Here is a 15,797-nt window from a genome sequence, read left to right as displayed (position 1 = left end):
TTGAAATATTCCCTACAATAGTTTTCTTTATTTCTTTTGCTCTCGTCCGACTATGATTGTCCTGCTTCTACTTTGGAGATTTATTCGGTGATTCTTATATTCACTCTTTATTCTTCGCTAAGCATGGATTATCCGGTGAGACCTTTCCTTTTTCTCTCTTTTATTTTCTTGATTGCTTAGAATAGGATTAGTTTAGGGAAGTTAAATGGTTCAAGGATGTATGTGTTTAACACCTAGCGTGTTTGGGATCTTTGGTGTTGTTTCTATTAAGATCACTTGTATTTCGATTGGGATTTATGTGTTACATGTGAATTCTTGTTCTTTCCTTCATTTCTTGATTCTCCTATTTCTTTGTTTTTCACCCTTTCCTTTATTTTTCTTTCTTATATCTTTCTTTTGCTTTGTTTATAGTTTTGAGGCTTTTTCTTTTTCTTTTATTCTCTTTTATGATTCGGACTTCATATCACTCGACTTTTTCCTTTGAATGATTTACTTCCTAAATAATAGAGGTTTGCACATTTTGAGATTATGTTCGGTTGATTTAAGAAATAATTTATGCTAAGGTAGTTGGTTAGAACTAAGAGGATCATGAAACCGCATTCTACTTGATTGTGGCATGTTGGTAGTTGCTCCCTATGGTTGATTTGATGCTAATAGTGAGTTTTTGCTATATCCGTGTGAGATTCTTTGTTTTTCAAGCCTTCTACCTATACTTGCATGAGCGGCATGGATCCTTGACTTTTGCAAACCTAATCTTGAATAAACTTGACTCATAGTTCTTGAATCCGAGACCGAACCATTTAGGGAGGACAAAGGCATATTTTTGGGGTGGTTTTTTTTCTATTTCTAGGATAGTATTCTTCATTTTTTATTCTTTTTAGGTTTACATTTGTCTTATTGCTAAACCATTTTAGCCTTTTCCCCTCTTTTCAAGCCACATTCTTAGATTCTTGAGCCTTTTGTTTGTTTTTGTTCCATTTTTGGTTTTTGTGAAGCAATCAGTCATATTTTGGATTTGTGGTGTATAAGTTTGGTTATTGGTTCAAAATGAAAACAAATTCGTGTTTTGTGCATATTTTGTGAATAATGGCAAGTGAATAAAAGATAAAGCCGTCCAATTCTTAGAAAAAGGCAAGGACAAAGGAAATACAAAGTTCAAAAGCCGTCCAGAGTTATAAGAGGCAAGAATGATGAGTGACATTTATGGCACTCATTTGGTCCCTTTTTGGATGAATTTTATTTCATTTTATTACTCTTTTTTTAAGTTTTCCTTAGTTTTATTCTAGTTTTCTTCATTTTATGCTTTTTGTAGTTAGTTTCTCTATTTTATGCATTTTCTAGTTTACTTGCTATTTTTTCCCTTTTACTTGCTTTTTATCCTTTGATTGTAGGTTGTGATTGATTGCCCAAGGATTCCCGAGCTTCCTCTCCATAGTTTTCCATTGATTTTCATGCCTAAAGCTTGTGCAAGAAGTCTCAAGTCAAAGGGAGGTCCAAGGAGCATGCTTCAAGGTCTTGTATATGCCTTCCTCATGGCTTATACCCTTCAAGAAATTCAAGGAAGTTCCTGCCTACTTTGTCCTCCATCACCATCATCTAGGATGTGTGCACCGCATGAGCTAGGACGAAGAAGAAGAGGAGGAAGCAGCAGCCTTGTGCGGGCGCACTCGAGGAGTGTGCGGCCGCACATCTGTCGAGTGCGGCCGCACACCAGGTGCGTGCGGGCGCACCTGTCTGGGTGTGTTCCCGTGCGCACCATTCTCTCTCCTCCGAGCGCCCGCACCGGCGTATGTCTATTTTTGGACGACTTTCCCAACTTCCTCTTTGTATTTGATACTTATTTCTTTCCTAATATAGGGGGAGATTTAGATCTTCAAAAAATAGAATTAGATTAGATAAGATTTTAGAGAGAGAGAAAAACACTAGTTCATAGCATTTTTAGAGAGAGAAAATGTGGGTTTGATGATTGATGATTGAAGATTGTTGCATTTGATTTGATTTCTATCAAGTTTGTAAGGATTCTTTACTCTTTAATGCAATTTAATGTTTGATTTCATTAGTATTGTTGTTTGATTTGGTTAATTGATAGTTTGATTGATTTTGATTGAATTTGTTGGTTTCAATTTGTTTTCAATTGATGAATTTGGGAATGATGATTAGTTTAGCTTTGATTTTGATGATCTTCATGGATTGTGAGTAGTTTATTTGCTAGGGTAGTGGTGAAGCATGTATTGATGATGAATTGAGATTAATTTGGGGGAAATTGATTGAGTTGATAATGTGATTAAATTGGTTGATTGATTTTGTGCATGTGTGTGCTTGATTAGGCTTGATCACCCTTGTTATTCACACTAGATTGCATTGTGAGTTCACATTGATACGGACCATTGATTTGTGGCTTACATTTACTCGATTGAGATATCTTGTGATGTTTCCTAGCTAGTGTTTGATGTAGTTGACGCTAATTAGACCTCTAGGAGAATAGCTTGATGTACTCTCTTGGTTGAAATTTCGGTTTTCCCTCACATTGCTTGACTTGATTGGTTGATTCCCCAAGTTGATTGAACTTCATTGTTGGTGCATGTGGATCCATTCCCCTAGTGCCTTAGCATTCAATTAGTACTAGCTTATTGCATTGCCTAGCTTAGCTATAGTTTCTACCATAAACCCCTACTAGATTTCGGAATAGCTTGACTTAGGCATTGTGCATTCGACCTCCATTCCTTTGGGTTCGACCTTGAATTACTACTACACTTCATAGGGGTTAGTTGAGTTACAAATTTTGTTTGATTGGGTGGGGTGGTAGCCCAACGACCTACCGTTCTTCATCCCATCAAAATGACGCCGTTACCGGGGAATGGTGCTTTGAGTGCATGTTGTTGTTGAGTCTATTCCACTCTATTTGCAAAATACAAAAAGATTTTACACTTTAGGCTACACTTGTAGCCGTGCTACTAATATTTTCTTTGAGTTTTGTGTGCATAGATCCCAAGCCATGGGAGGTAATTCAAGAATTGCCTTGAAGGAACTTGGAGTTCCCGGTGCATATAGGTATGAGAGCGGCATAGCTCCACCTACAACACCGGCAAACGATTTTGAAATTAGACCGGCAATGATCACCCTAATTGAGAGGAGACAATATAGTGGGGCAAAGAACGAGAGCCCATTGAACCATCTTAAGGAGTTTGAAAAATATTATAACACAATCAAGGTCAATGGAGTATCTCAAGAGATTATCCGCCTTAAGTTGTTCCCTTTCTCTCTCATAGGAAGATCTTTGGAATGGCTAGATAAGGAAGTGAAGCCCAATTCTTTGAGAACTTGGGATGATGTCACCAAAGCTTTCTTGTTCCGTTTCTATCCTCAAAAGAAGACGGCGGAGCCAAGAGCTTTGATTCAAGGGTTCAAGCAAAAGCCAAATGAAAGTCTCTATGAAGCATGGGAAAGATTTTAGGATTATCAAAGGGAGTTTCCACACCATGGGATTCCTACCTATCAAATCATATATATCTTCTATGGTGGGTTGAGTTCTCATGGGAGAGCAAGTTTGGATGCTGGAGCCGGAGGCCCAATCATGAACAAAACGGAAGAAGAAGTGGTTGATGCAATTGATGAAGTAGTTCGTCATTACATGAATTGGCAAGAAGCGGAGAGAGAACCAACAAGCAAGGGTTACTCAATCGAACAACTTAGTGCCATCAATGATTTGACTACTTTGATTGCGGATTTGGGGAAAGAAGTTTTGTCTCTCAAAGAAAAGCTTGAGAAGTCCCCTTCCCAAGCTCCAATTCTTCCCTCCCAAATTAAGAGGAGAGGTACATCTTCTCTCTCTAACTCCAATCTTTCTTCTTGTTGCATGATTCTGGAATGTTGGCCATGTGAATTATGTGGAATGAATGATCACAATGCTTCTATGTGCCCAAATGTTTCTTGTAGTGAATGTGATGGAAATGAAATGGAACATGTGAATTATATCAATAATCATGCTTGTGAACCTAGAATTGATCTTCAAAGGAATGTTGGAAATAGGAATTATCATATGAATCATGATGATTATAACCAAAATGGAGGTTGTAGAAATCATGGATACCAAGGGATTCATGGTAACTATAACCATCATGGTTGTAATGGTCATGGTCATGGCCATAGACATGGGGATCATAATCAAGGTTATGATAACCATGGTAAACAAAGGAGCCAAAATCAAACTAGGGGTAATTGGAATAATCAAACTAGGGGATATTTTCAAGCAAATTTTCAAAGTGGTTCCCCAATTAATCTAGTTCCAAATGCTCAAAGTTCAAGTGATAATTCCTATGATCAATCATTTTCTTCTAGGGAATTTTTTTAAAGTGTCATTGAGAAACAAGCCAAAACTTTGGAAATGTGTATGGCTTTGAATGAAGAGAAGTTTAATTACATGTTGGCGTATAACAAGGATTTAAGTGAAAAACTTTCTCAATTGACTAGTGTGTTCAAGGAATATGCAAACTCTTCCTCTTTGACTCCACCTAGCCTAGATTCTAGGAACCCTATGGATGCCATTGTTACTAGAAGTGGTAAGGTCCTTGAGGGAGGTGAGCCTAAGAAGAGTGTTGCTAGTGAGAGCACTAGTAAGAATCCCATTGAAGTTGAAGGTGATGAATGTCCTTTGACTGAAAATGTTGATGAGGAACGAGTAGAGAAGGTGATAGAGAAAGAGAAAGAGAAAGAGGTTTGCAAACCAAGGCTTCCCTATCCCCAAAGATATAATAGATATAAGTTGGATGAGCAATTTAGGAAATTTGTAGAGATGCTTAAGCAACTTCATTTAACTCTTTCTTTCACCGATGTTGTTGAACAAATGCCAAACTATGCTAAGTTCCTTAAGGAGATTTTGAGTGGAAAAAGGACTTGTGATATGATGGAGACCATTAGCCTTACCGAGCATTGTAGTGCAATTATCATGAACAAGATGCCTCCTAAGTTGAAGGATCCCGGAAATTTTTCCATCCCTTGTGCCATTAACAAGACCCAAATTGATAATGCCTTATGTGACTTAGGAGCTAGTGTTAGCCTTATGCCATATTCGGTTTATCAAAGATTAGGTCTAGGAGAACTTCTACCTTCCAAGATTACTTTGCAATTAGCCGATAGGTCGATCAAGATTCCTAAGGGAAAGGTAGAAGATGTGCCTTTAAGGGTTGGGAAATTTGTTATTCCGGTTGATTTTGTAGTGTTGGATATGGATGAAGATGCTACAATACCTATCATCTTAGGTAGACCTTTCCTCGCTACATCGGGGGCTATGATAGATGTTAAAAGTGTTAAGATTTCTCTTAAGATTGGAGAGGAGGTAGTTGAATTTGATTTGAATGAAGGAATGAAATATCCCTCTTCTTCTTTAGAAAATTGCATGAGAGTTGAAGTGCTTGATAATAGTGTGAATTCCATGCATGAGCACTTGCTCACATCTAATGATCCTCTTGAGTGTGTCTTGTTGAATAAGGAAAAGATAGGTATCCTAACCAAGGAAGTGCAATTGTATGAAGATTTGCTTGATGGAGGCAATATAGGGAGTGAAGAAGAAACTTGTATGGGGATATCAAGTCAAGATGCTTTGCAAGTGGCCTCAACCAAAGAAGGTAAAGGTGTTCCCTTGGTAGAGCTAAAACCTCTACCATCACACCTTAGGTATGAATTCTTAGGCCCTAATTCTACATATCCCGTTATTGTTAGTGCATCCTTGAGTGAGAGCCAAGCTCAAGCGTTATGTGGTGTTTTGAGAAAGCACCAAGGTGCTTTGGGGTACACAATTGATGATCTTAAAGGCATAAGCCCCGCCTTGTGTACACACCACATAACACTTGAGGAGGGCACCCTACCTTCTATTGAACGACAAAGGAAACTACATCCCCAAATGGGAGAAGTAGTTAAGAAAGAGATCACCAAGCTTTTGGATGCGGGAATCATATTCCCCATCTCAAGCTCAAGGTGGGTCTCCCCCGTGCATGTCGTTCCTAAAAAGGGGGGTATGACCATAGTTGAGAATGAGAAAGGTGAGCTCATTCCAACTAGAACGGTCACCGGTTGGAGGATGTGTATAGACTATAGACGTCTAAACACATCAACCAAAAAGGATCACTTCCCTCTCCCTTTTATTGACCAAATGCTTGAAAGGTTCACTAGGCACAAATTTTATTGCTTCCTTGATGGATATTCGGGATTCTTTCAAATTCCTATTCATCCCGAGGATCAAGAAAAGACAACCTTCACATGCCCCTATGGTACTTTTGCATATAGAAGAATGCCCTTTGGATTGTGTAATGCTCCGGCGACCTTTCAAAGGTGTATGATGAGCATTTTTGGGGACATGCTTGAAGAGGAAATGGAAGTTTTCATGGATGATTTTTCCGTGGGAGGTGTTTCATTTGAGGATTGCCTCAAAAATCTTGAAAAATGCCTTGAGAGATGTGAAAAGGTCAATTTGGTGCTAAATTGGGAAAAATGCCACTTCATGGTGGAAGAAGGTATTGTTCTAGGCCATAAGATTTCTCATATAGGCATTGAAGTTGACAAAGCTAAGATTGAGGTGATAGAGAAGTTGCCCCCTCTGGTCAATGTGAAAGGGGTAAGATCATTTTTGGGTCATGCCGGATTTTATAGAAGGTTTATCAAAGACTTTTCTCTCATTGCTAAGACCTTAAATGATCTTCTCCAAAAAGATGTTGATTTTGTCTTTGATGATGCCTGTTTGGAAGCTTTTAATAAATTGAAGAAAGCTTTGACTTCTACTCCTATTGTCCAAGCCCCTAGATGGGATTTGCCATTTGAGCTTATGTGTGATGCAAGTGATACGGCCATAGGAGGTGTGTTGGGTCAAAGAATCGACAAAAAGCTCCATGTCATCTATTATATGTCAAAGACCCTCAATGGTGCTCAAAGAAATTACACAACAACGGAAAAGGAATTCTTGGCTATTGTTCATTCTTTTGAGAAATTCCGTTGTTATTTGTTGGGGTCTAAGACTATAGTCTTCACCGATCATGCGGCTTTGAAGTATCTCTTTGGAAAAAAAGAATCCAAACCGAGGTTAATTCGTTGGGTCCTTGAGCTTCAATCTCTTGATCTTGAGATCCGGGATAAAAAAGGTGCGGAAAATGTTGTTGCGGATCATTTGTCTAGACTTGAGGATTTTCAAGTTCTAGATGATGGGTCCCCTATAGAGGACCGGATGTTGGATGATTCATTATATGTTATTAATGTGAAGGAGCTTCCATGGTTTGCCGATTTGGTGAATTTTCTTGCTTGTGGGGAATTCCCTCCTTCCTTTTCCAACAATCAAAGGAGGAAACTCAAGAGAGAAGCTAGGCACTATGTTTGGGATGAGCCAATCTTGTACAAAAGAGGTGTGGATGGATTGTTGCGTCGGTGTGTGCCAAGTGAGGAAATACCAAATGTTTTGAAGATGTGCCACTCGGATCCTAGTGGTGGTCATATGGGTGTTTCAAGAACGGCCTCTAAGGTGCTTCAATGTGGATTATGGTGGCCTAACCTCTTCAAGAATGCTTGGGAGTATGTCAAAAGTTGTGATCAATGCCAAAGGACCGGGAATATTTCAAGAAGGAATGAGATGCCCCAACAACCAATACTTGAGTTGGAAATACTTGATGTTTGGGGTATAGATTTTATGGGTCCTTTTCCATCTTCTTATGGGAATCAATATATTCTTGTTGCCATTGATTATGTGTCAAAGTGGGTGGAAGCCATTGCTTCTCCAACTAATGACCATAAAGTGGTGATGAAATTGTTCAAAAAGATAATATTCCCTAGGTTTGGCATCCCCAAAGCGGTTATAAGTGATAATAGCTCCCATTTTGTGCACTATGCTTTCCAGAAGATGTTGAAGAAGCATGGAGTGAACCAAAGATTTGGTCTTCCTTATCATCCTCAAACCAATTGGCAAGTTGAGGTATCAAATCGTCAAATTAAGTTGATTCTTGAGAAGACGGTTGCAAGGAGTAGGAAAGATTGGGCAAACAAGCTTGATGATGCCTTGTGGGCATATAGAACGGCTTTCAAGACTCCTATTGGTACCACTCCTTATCGCTTGGTTTATGGGAAGTCTTGTCACCTTCCGGTTGAGCTTGAGCACCGCACTCATTGGGCTATTAAGAAGATCAATTTTGATTTAGCTAGTGCGGGTGAGCAACGTTGGTTGGACCTACATGAGTTAGAAGAGCTTCGGTTGGATGCGTATGATTGTGCTAGCTAGTATAAAGCTAGAACTAAGGAGGTGCATGATAAGCTCATTGAGAAGAAAGAGTTTCTTCCGGGGGATAAGGTGCTCCTTTTCAATTCCAAAATGAGGCTTTTCCCCGGAAAATTGATGTCTCGTTGGACCGGTCCTTTTGTTGTTCAAGAGGTGTTCTCAAATGGCTCTATTGAAATTTCTCCTTTGGATTTTTCGAGGACTTTTAAGGTCAACGGACAAGGCTCAAGCGGTATTATGATGGTGTATTTGTGGGGGTCATCCATGATATGACTCTCTATGATCCACCTTGAAAGAGGTGGAGGATGTCTAGCTTAAGACTCTAAAATAAGCGCTTCACGGGAGGCAACCCGTGTTTTCTAACTTTTTCTTCCTCTTTCTTTTGGTTTATCTTTGTGTTTTGATGGTGTTTTTGTGGTTTAATCTCGTTGTGTTTGATGTTGTAGGTTGGTTTGAGTTGATTTCCAACAATTTTGATGCCAATTTTGAGGTAAACTTGTCCCAATTCTTAAGTTGAAAAAGTGGGTAAGTATGGAGGATGGTGAGTACTTGTGTTTATTTTCATGATTTTCATGTTTATCACTCTCCAATATGAAGTGTAGCTACTGCCTATATGGTTCCGCATGACCATCATAGGGGGTGTGCGCACTAGATGAGGGAGGAAGAAGCTCGGATTTAAAGCCCAGTTTTTGTGCGCCCGCACACCAGTTATGTGCGGCCGCACACGAGCTCTGTGCGAGCGCACATCTCCCATGTGCGGCCGCACCTAGCTGGGTGTACGAGGGGTTTGTTTTCCCTCCTCTTTTAACCCGATTTACCTTCTCTCTCTCTCTCCTACTTCATTCTACTTCCTTCTAAGATCTATTGGGGTTGCTCATAGTTATACTTCATCTTCATCATATTGTTTTTCATCTTTCTACATCAAAATCTCCATAATTCTCATTACTTTGATACCCAAGTCTTCATTCTACATCATTAAAGGTAATTTTCTCACTCCTAGTTTGAAAATTTTGGGTACTTTTCAATTGAAACTTGTTGGTATGATTGTTGGAGATGTTTATGTGTAGTAGTGTTTTTCTTGCTTAAATCTTGTGATTTCCTATCAATTGAGAGTATAATTGCATGTTTTATGTGATAAAGTTTCAATTTTTATACCTCATGAGACTTTGAGCATGATTAATACTACCCCCACTCTCACCACCATTACTACCACTACTTGTTCTAATGTTGATGACTATGGAAATGTTGATGTTGGTTTTGTGAAATTTAATTATGATGATGATATTATTTGAGCATATTATGAATTTTGGCATGAATCTTGTTGGTTTTTCATATGATTAGTTTTAGGGTATTTTGTTGATGTTGATGGTGATAATGGAGATAATGGTTTGTTGGTAGTATGGTATATTGTTGCTTTTATTAATTGTGATTTGGGGTAATATTTGTGTCAATTGTGATGCTTTGATTATGCATTATTCAACTCTATTGAATTTTTGCTTCACTCATGGAATATTGTACACTTTATTTTTCCCCATATTCATGATTGATTTTTGGCATACTATTCCTATTTTTGAAGCCATTCTCTTTGTCCATTATTTTGTAGATGGGTGGTTCAAGGCAAGCAAAGTGCACCAAGGTTACAAATTCAAGAGGAACTATTGATCCACCCTCCACCATCAAGGAAACATATGGCATCAAGTTTAAGGTCCAAAAGCATTGGGACCGATTCGAGAGTCTATCATCAAGGAAATTATATTCTACGAGATTTTATTATCATGACATCACTACTCTTCTAGGGATCGACGATGATGTCCGGATGTTAGCAAGGAATTTGGGCCTTGAGCAATTCATTTATCTTAGTGCTCCCACATTTGCAAGGCTCACATATGAATTTCTATCATCTCTCGATGTGGGTTTGATGATTGATGATTGAAGATTGTTGCATTTGATTTGATTTCTATCAAGTTTGTAAGGATTCTTTACTCTTTAATGCAATTTAATGTTTGATTTCATTAGTATTGTTATTTGATTTGGTTAATTGATAGTTTGATTGATTTTGATTGAATTTGTTGGTTTCAATTTGTTTTCAATTGATGAATTTGGGAATGATGATTAGTTTAGCTTTGATTTTGATGATCTTCATGGATTGTGAGTAGTTTATTTGCTAGGGTAGTGGTGAAGCATGTATTGATGATGAATTGAGATTAATTTGGGGGAAATTGATTGAGTTGATAATGTGATTAAATTGGTTGATTGATTTTGTGCATGTGTGTGCTTGATTAGGCTTGATCACCCTTGTTATTCACACTAGATTGCATTGTGAGTTCACATTGATACGGACCATTGATTTGTGGCTTACATTTACTCGATTGAGATATCTTGTGATGTTTCCTAGCTAGTGTTTGATGTAGTTGACGCTAATTAGACCTCTAGGAGAATAGCTTGATGTACTCTCTTGGTTGAAATTTCGGTTTTCCCTCACATTGCTTGACTTGATTGGTTGATTCCCCAAGTTGATTGAACTTCATTGTTGGTGCATGTGGATCCATTCCCCTAGTGCCTTAGCATTCAATTAGTACTAGCTTATTGCATTGCCTAGCTTAGCTATAGTTTCTACCATAAACCCCTACTAGATTTCGGAATAGCTTGACTTAGGCATTGTGCATTCGACCTCCATTCCTTTGGGTTCGACCTTGAATTACTACTACACTTCATAGGGGTTAGTTGAGTTACAAATTTTGTTTGATTGGGTGGGGTGGTAGCCCAACGACCTACCGTTCTTCATCCCATCAAAATGACGCCGTTACCGGGGAATGGTGCTTTGAGTGCATGTTGTTGTTGAGTCTATTCCACTCTATTTGCAAAATACAAAAAGATTTTACACTTTAGGCTACACTTGTAGCCGTGCTACTAATATTTTCTTTGAGTTTTGTGTGCATAGATCCCAAGCCATGGGAGGTAATTCAAGAATTGCCTTGAAGGAACTTGGAGTTCCCGGTGCATATAGGTATGAGAGCGGCATAGCTCCACCTACAACACCGGCAAACGATTTTGAAATTAGACCGGCAATGATCACCCTAATTGAGAGGAGACAATATAGTGGGGCAAAGAATGAGAGCCCATTGAACCATCTTAAGGAGTTTGAAAAATATTGTAACACAATCAAGGTCAATGGAGTATCTCAAGAGATTATCCGCCTTAAGTTGTTCCCTTTCTCTCTCATAGGAAGATCTTTGGAATGGCTAGATAAGGAAGTGAAGCCCAATTCTTTGAGAACTTGGGATGATGTCACCAAAGCTTTCTTGTTCCGTTTCTATCCTCAAAAGAAGACGGCGGAGCCAAGAGCTTTGATTCAAGGGTTCAAGCAAAAGCCAAATGAAAGTCTCTATGAAGCATGGGAAAGATTTTAGGATTATCAAAGGGAGTTTCCACACCATGGGATTCCTACCTATCAAATCATATATATCTTCTATGGTGGGTTGAGTTCTCATGGGAGAGCAAGTTTGGATGCTGGAGCCGGAGGCCCAATCATGAACAAAACGGAAGAAGAAGTGGTTGATGCAATTGATGAAGTAGTTCGTCATTACATGAATTGGCAAGAAGCGGAGAGAGAACCAACAAGCAAGGGTTACTCAATCGAACAACTTAGTGCCATCAATGATTTGACTACTTTGATTGCGGATTTGGGGAAAGAAGTTTTGTCTCTCAAAGAAAAGCTTGAGAAGTCCCCTTCCCAAGCTCCAATTCTTCCCTCCCAAATTAAGAGGAGAGGTACATCTTCTCTCTCTAACTCCAATCTTTCTTCTTGTTGCATGATTCTGGAATGTTGGCCATGTGAATTATGTGGAATGAATGATCACAATGCTTCTATGTGCCCAAATGTTTCTTGTAGTGAATGTGATGGAAATGAAATGGAACATGTGAATTATATCAATAATCATGCTTGTGAACCTAGAATTGATCTTCAAAGGAATGTTGGAAATAGGAATTATCATATGAATCATGATGATTATAACCAAAATGGAGGTTGTAGAAATCATGGATACCAAGGGATTCATGGTAACTATAACCATCATGGTTGTAATGGTCATGGTCATGGCCATAGACATGGGGATCATAATCAAGGTTATGATAACCATGGTAAACAAAGGAGCCAAAATCAAACTAGGGGTAATTGGAATAATCAAACTAGGGGATATTTTCAAGCAAATTTTCAAAGTGGTTCCCCAATTAATCTAGTTCCAAATGCTCAAAGTTCAAGTGATAATTCCTATGATCAATCATTTTCTTCTAGGGAATTTTTTTAAAGTGTCATTGAGAAACAAGCCAAAACTTTGGAAATGTGTATGGCTTTGAATGAAGAGAAGTTTAATTACATGTTGGCGTATAACAAGGATTTAAGTGAAAAACTTTCTCAATTGACTAGTGTGTTCAAGGAATATGCAAACTCTTCCTCTTTGACTCCACCTAGCCTAGATTCTAGGAACCCTATGGATGCCATTGTTACTAGAAGTGGTAAGGTCCTTGAGGGAGGTGAGCCTAAGAAGAGTGTTGCTAGTGAGAGCACTAGTAAGAATCCCATTGAAGTTGAAGGTGATGAATGTCCTTTGACTGAAAATGTTGATGAGGAACGAGTAGAGAAGGTGATAGAGAAAGAGAAAGAGAAAGAGGTTTGCAAACCAAGGCTTCCCTATCCCCAAAGATATAATAGATATAAGTTGGATGAGCAATTTAGGAAATTTGTAGAGATGCTTAAGCAACTTCATTTAACTCTTTCTTTCACCGATGTTGTTGAACAAATGCCAAACTATGCTAAGTTCCTTAAGGAGATTTTGAGTGGAAAAAGGACTTGTGATATGATGGAGACCATTAGCCTTACCGAGCATTGTAGTGCAATTATCATGAACAAGATGCCTCCTAAGTTGAAGGATCCCGGAAATTTTTCCATCCCTTGTGCCATTAACAAGACCCAAATTGATAATGCCTTATGTGACTTAGGAGCTAGTGTTAGCCTTATGCCATATTCGGTTTATCAAAGATTAGGTCTAGGAGAACTTCTACCTTCCAAGATTACTTTGCAATTAGCCGATAGGTCGATCAAGATTCCTAAGGGAAAGGTAGAAGATGTGCCTTTAAGGGTTGGGAAATTTGTTATTCCGGTTGATTTTGTAGTGTTGGATATGGATGAAGATGCTACAATACCTATCATCTTAGGTAGACCTTTCCTCGCTACATCGGGGGCTATGATAGATGTTAAAAGTGTTAAGATTTCTCTTAAGATTGGAGAGGAGGTAGTTGAATTTGATTTGAATGAAGGAATGAAATATCCCTCTTCTTCTTTAGAAAATTGCATGAGAGTTGAAGTGCTTGATAATAGTGTGAATTCCATGCATGAGCACTTGCTCACATCTAATGATCCTCTTGAGTGTGTCTTGTTGAATAAGGAAAAGATAGGTATCCTAACCAAGGAAGTGCAATTGTATGAAGATTTGCTTGATGGAGGCAATATAGGGAGTGAAGAAGAAACTTGTATGGGGATATCAAGTCAAGATGCTTTGCAAGTGGCCTCAACCAAAGAAGGTAAAGGTGTTCCCTTGGTAGAGCTAAAACCTCTACCATCACACCTTAGGTATGAATTCTTAGGCCCTAATTCTACATATCCCGTTATTGTTAGTGCATCCTTGAGTGAGAGCCAAGCTCAAGCGTTATGTGGTGTTTTGAGAAAGCACCAAGGTGCTTTGGGGTACACAATTGATGATCTTAAAGGCATAAGCCCCGCCTTGTGTACACACCACATAACACTTGAGGAGGGCACCCTACCTTCTATTGAACGACAAAGGAAACTACATCCCCAAATGGGAGAAGTAGTTAAGAAAGAGATCACCAAGCTTTTGGATGCGGGAATCATATTCCCCATCTCAAGCTCAAGGTGGGTCTCCCCCGTGCATGTCGTTCCTAAAAAGGGGGGTATGACCATAGTTGAGAATGAGAAAGGTGAGCTCATTCCAACTAGAACGGTCACCGGTTGGAGGATGTGTATAGACTATAGACGTCTAAACACATCAACCAAAAAGGATCACTTCCCTCTCCCTTTTATTGACCAAATGCTTGAAAGGTTCACTAGGCACAAATTTTATTGCTTCCTTGATGGATATTCGGGATTCTTTCAAATTCCTATTCATCCCGAGGATCAAGAAAAGACAACCTTCACATGCCCCTATGGTACTTTTGCATATAGAAGAATGCCCTTTGGATTGTGTAATGCTCCGGCGACCTTTCAAAGGTGTATGATGAGCATTTTTGGGGACATGCTTGAAGAGGAAATGGAAGTTTTCATGGATGATTTTTCCCTGGGAGGTGTTTCATTTGAGGATTGCCTCAAAAATCTTGAAAAATGCCTTGAGAGATGTGAAAAGGTCAATTTGGTGCTAAATTGGGAAAAATGCCACTTCATGGTGGAAGAAGGTATTGTTCTAGGCCATAAGATTTCTCATATAGGCATTGAAGTTGACAAAGCTAAGATTGAGGTGATAGAGAAGTTGCCCCCTCTGGTCAATGTGAAAGGGGTAAGATCATTTTTGGGTCATGCCGGATTTTATAGAAGGTTTATCAAAGACTTTTCTCTCATTGCTAAGACCTTAAATGATCTTCTCCAAAAAGATGTTGATTTTGTCTTTGATGATGCCTGTTTGGAAGCTTTTAATAAATTGAAGAAAGCTTTGACTTCTACTCCTATTGTCCAAGCCCCTAGATGGGATTTGCCATTTGAGCTTATGTGTGATGCAAGTGATACGGCCATAGGAGGTGTGTTGGGTCAAAGAATCGACAAAAAGCTCCATGTCATCTATTATATGTCAAAGACCCTCAATGGTGCTCAAAGAAATTACACAACAACGGAAAAGGAATTCTTGGCTATTGTTCATTCTTTTGAGAAATTCCGTTGTTATTTGTTGGGGTCTAAGACTATAGTCTTCACCGATCATGCGGCTTTGAAGTATCTCTTTGGAAAAAAAGAATCCAAACCGAGGTTAATTCGTTGGGTCCTTGAGCTTCAATCTCTTGATCTTGAGATCCGGGATAAAAAAGGTGCGGAAAATGTTGTTGCGGATCATTTGTCTAGACTTGAGGATTTTCAAGTTCTAGATGATGGGTCCCCTATAGAGGACCGGATGTTGGATGATTCATTATATGTTATTAATGTGAAGGAGCTTCCATGGTTTGCCGATTTGGTGAATTTTCTTGCTTGTGGGGAATTCCCTCCTTCCTTTTCCAACAATCAAAGGAGGAAACTCAAGAGAGAAGCTAGGCACTATGTTTGGGATGAGCCAATCTTGTACAAAAGAGGTGTGGATGGATTGTTGCGTCGGTGTGTGCCAAGTGAGGAAATACCAAATGTTTTGAAGATGTGCCACTCGGATCCTAGTGGTGGTCATATGGGTGTTTCAAGAACGGCCTCTAAGGTGCTTCAATGTGGATTATGGTGGCCTAACCTCTTCAAGAATGCTTGGGAGTATGTCAAAAGTTGTGATCAATGCCAAAGGACCGG

General features: G+C 39.1%; 2 non-coding genes across 2 annotated transcripts; both read right to left on the bottom strand.

Moving 5' to 3' along the window:
- Positions 1-3,380: 3,380 nt before the first annotated feature.
- LOC145599875 (small nucleolar RNA R71) lies at positions 3,381-3,486 on the bottom strand. Its single transcript, XR_014104129.1, has one exon. It is a non-coding gene; the product is annotated as a small nucleolar RNA R71 (small nucleolar RNA).
- An 8,101-nt stretch (positions 3,487-11,587) lies between these two features.
- Positions 11,588-11,693, bottom strand: LOC145599874 (small nucleolar RNA R71). The gene has a single exon (XR_014104128.1). It is a non-coding gene; the product is annotated as a small nucleolar RNA R71 (small nucleolar RNA).
- Positions 11,694-15,797: the final 4,104 nt, after the last annotated feature.

Source organism: Chenopodium album, chromosome 20, assembly GCF_948465745.1.
Source record: "Chenopodium album chromosome 20, dcCheAlbu1.1, whole genome shotgun sequence".
Classification (NCBI taxonomy): Eukaryota; Viridiplantae; Streptophyta; class Magnoliopsida; order Caryophyllales; family Amaranthaceae; genus Chenopodium; species Chenopodium album.
This window is presented reverse-complemented; position numbering and strand designations above follow the sequence as displayed.